General features: G+C 54.0%; 1 protein-coding gene across 1 annotated transcript in view; it reads left to right on the top strand.

Moving 5' to 3' along the window:
* Nucleotides 1–1,450: 1,450 nt before the first annotated feature.
* Nucleotides 1,451–3,497, top strand: part of Kcnj4 (potassium voltage-gated channel subfamily J member 4) — a 27,224-nt gene continuing 25,177 nt past the window's right edge. The window contains exon 1 of the mRNA XM_029547735.1: nt 1,451–1,524. The gene's annotated coding sequence lies outside the window, so the exon portion shown is untranslated. The remainder of the gene's footprint in view (nt 1,525–3,497) is intronic.

Here is a 3,497-nt window from a genome sequence, read left to right as displayed (position 1 = left end):
TTCTGCTACAGCGCCAAGAATATTTATTGAAAACCAGCTGAGTGCCAGGCGTCCCAAGGGCTGGAAAAAAAAAAAATCTATGAAGCCTATAGGACTTCTCTGGGTGCCCAGTGGGGAAGGAGGGACTGGTCACAACACTGTAAGACCCAGCGGGTGGCGGGTGGCAGGTGGCATAAGAAATCTTGTTTGAGGGAGTTGCAAGCAGGATTGTAATTAAGGAGAAGTGTCAAGGCAAGTGAGTTTTGAGTAGTAGGAGTTTGACTCAAAAACAAGAGTTGGAAGTAAGGCAAGGACGGAGGCGATTACACACTGTCCCAGAGCCTCTGCGCGGCTCTGAGATGATCTTCAGGTTACACAGAGGAGTTGGGAGTCTTTGGCTTCAGCAGCCGAACTGAGAAGCTGCTCCGTTTAAACCATTGTTTCTCTGCCGTCCATAGCCCGTGTGTATCTTTTTACTGGGATAGTGACAGGGCCAAAGTTAAGCAAAGTGTAGAACAGGTAAATCACGTGTCAGCTGTTCGATCCCCTTCGCAGGAACCCGAGGCCCAAAGAGGGCTTTAAAAAACGGACCCCGGTGCAGCCTCCGAGGGCGGATTCCCGTTCAGCAGCGCCTTCCCAGCGCGGTAGAATTCAGTCGCTAGAAGTGCTCGGGATTGACTGTGCGGGGTGGGGGTGGGGTGGTGACGCGGGTTTCCGCACATCACCGCGCTGTGCTTCTGAGGTGTGTGCCCGCTACGCTTGGAGAGTTACTCTAAGGACAGGTGTCGTTTTCCCCGAAACCCCAAACGCTGTGGTCCGCGCGTCTTCTTTAGCCTGGTGGCTGAGTCGTGAGCAGGGCCTGGCCCGGGGCGAGGTTCCCACGGCAACCGCAAGCCGCTCCTGGCGTCTCCCGAGTGACGAGGCGCGAACCAAGACCCGGAGCCCGGATTTCTGGAGTCGAGCCACGGAGTGAGGCAGGAGAGAGATCGCGGCTGGCCAAGTGAGGAGGGGAGCCGTGCGGCCTTTCGTCCTTGCGCGGGCATCCAGCAAACTCCACTCCCACTCATCCCAGCCTCAGTGTGGCCATCAGCTGCGGCTGGGATGAATCCTGGGGGATTCCTTCCCTGCTTTCAAGGTGGGGAGACGGAGAGCTAGGCAGCATCCCAGTATCACTGGGTGAAGTGGGCAAAGCCAGGCCCTGTCCCTGGTGACTGACATTCCGGACAGAGAACTGTGCAGACAAGTGGAAGACAGGCCACACGCACCTCCTCTGGTTCGAGGACTAGCCCAGTTAGTAACCTGTTGTGTGGTCTTGAAGTCCCCACTCCTCTCCAGGTGTAGGAGATGGAACATTACCACCAATGTCTCAGAGTAGCTCTTACCAAGTGTGTGAAATAGTTACCAAGTTTAAAAGAAGCTGTCAAACTGCAAAGTGCCTTGCACATGCCAAGGGCCATCTCCGTCTCTGTTCTGGTCTTGTCCCTCACTCCAACCCCAGAAGCTTGGTCTCAGAACTTTCCATGCCTAGAGGTTTCAAGTCTGCAGGTGAGTCCACCCCTACTTTTTCTCCCTATGGACAGAGCCCAGGATGGTTCTCCTGGGACCTAAGACTCTGTAGCCCAGGTATAGAGGGATTCACGGAGGTATGGCCTTCCACCTACATACCCACCTGTCCCTCAACTCCGTGAGATCAAGCTCCTCACTCCTGGAGGTTGTCTAAAGACCAGGACGTGCCCCCTGGATAGAGCCCATTTGGTGCAGAATGCCCTGGGAGAGCCATGTGCTGGGCATGCGTTTCGATGGTTGCATTGTGAACACGTACGTACGTGTTTGTGTGTGTGTGTGTGTGTGTGTGTGTGTGTGTGTGTGTGTGATGCATGGGTGTGAGTGTGCGTGCCTGGCACGGCAGGCCTTCGTGTGTGTGCACTTTGGATGGATGTGTGAGTCTGTGTGTGTGAATGTGTGTATTTATGGCTGTGCGATGTGTCATGTGGTATGTGATGTTCATTCCTGGCGTGTGTGCTTACTGGGCATCTATGTGTGTCTTTCTGGTGCGGATGCCTATCTAGATAGGCCTGTGTGGGCTGTGTTCATGGTCTGCAGGAGTGGGTGTGTGGAGCTGCGGGGACCTTGGGTGGTTTGTATAGAAGAGTGGTCTGGGTGTGCTGAGGGTCTTGGAAGTACAAGATTCTCCCTCCCGTCTCTGCTCACCTGGTGACCTTCTTCCCCCAACTAAGGACTGTGCTGAGGCCACTGGGCAGGCAAAGGCCAGCCCCTGTTCCCTTTACAGACCTGTGGCTGCTCAGGTCTGTGGCCACGTATACCACCAGAGGCTAGGTTGGATGGGTGAACCTGGGCCAGGGCTCATGTGATACCCCTCAGTGCCTGGCCTCCTCCCCTCCCCACAGCAGGAGCAGCAGCAGGAAAGGTTGGCGGAGGGGGGCTATTTTGGGAGCATCTCCTTAGCAACAGCTGCCACTGCCGTCTGTGGCGGTTTTTCTATAGGTGCTAAAATATTCCACCCTGGTGACTGAGTGCTGGGCGGTGGGTGAGGATGGGGACTGAGGGTGGGAGAGACCCCTACAGTCTTCCATCCTGAGGGCTGTCACCCTGACATGGATGTTGGCTCTCTGGACCCCCAGTGGCCCTTTTTCCACTCTGGACCTTTCCTCTTGGAGGTGTCAGGACTGTGGAGCTTTGAGGCAGGCCAGTTGGGTCCTGATCTGTTTTCTTATCTAAACAGCTGGGTGGCCTCAGTTTGCCTCATCTGTGGAATAGGGTGGCTGGACTCTCAGAAACTTTCTAAGCCAAAACAACCAACAACAAGAAAACCCCATGTGGACCCAGTGACAATGGCCATTTCTAAGAATTATTTATTTTATTTTATGTATAGGAATATGCAGTAGCTGCCTTCAGAAGAAGGTATTGGATCCCATTACAGATGGTTGTGAGCCACCATGTGGTTGCTGGGATTTGAACTCAGGTCCTCTGGAAGAGCAGTCAGTCAGTGCTTTTACCTGCTGAGCCACGTCTCCAGCTCCCAACAGCTGCCTTTCCTAAGTGCACCCCTAACCCCAGCTCTCCCACTTGTCAGCTCTCACCCTTCCCAGCTCTGTGTGCAGGCCACTGTGGGACCCAGGAGGCCTGAGCAGGTTCCTGGAGTAGGTGGGTTAGTGAGCTCTCTGCCAACCTGGGATGACCCTTCTTTAGAACCTCGGTAGGTGTTGAACTGAGTTCCAGTCCTGGCTTCTACGTCTGTTTATTCCAACTGGGCCGAGTTAAGCCATTTCCTCTCGGGACCTCAGTCTTTGTACCTGAGTTTAAAGACTCTGCTTCACAAAGTTTAGGGGTCAGATGGGAGATAAAATAGGGGCCTGTGGTACAATGAACAGACAGACAGACTTCAGTGTAACACTTGTTCCTCTGGACAGTTGTCTCTGGCGGTTGAAGCTGTGCATTCAACACAATCCTGTGCCTCAGTCTCCCCATTAGAACAATGGTACCTGAAACATAGAGTT

The sequence above is a fragment of the Mus pahari genome, chromosome 17, assembly GCF_900095145.1.
Source record: "Mus pahari chromosome 17, PAHARI_EIJ_v1.1, whole genome shotgun sequence".
NCBI classification, from domain to species: Eukaryota; Metazoa; Chordata; class Mammalia; order Rodentia; family Muridae; genus Mus; species Mus pahari.
This window is presented reverse-complemented; position numbering and strand designations above follow the sequence as displayed.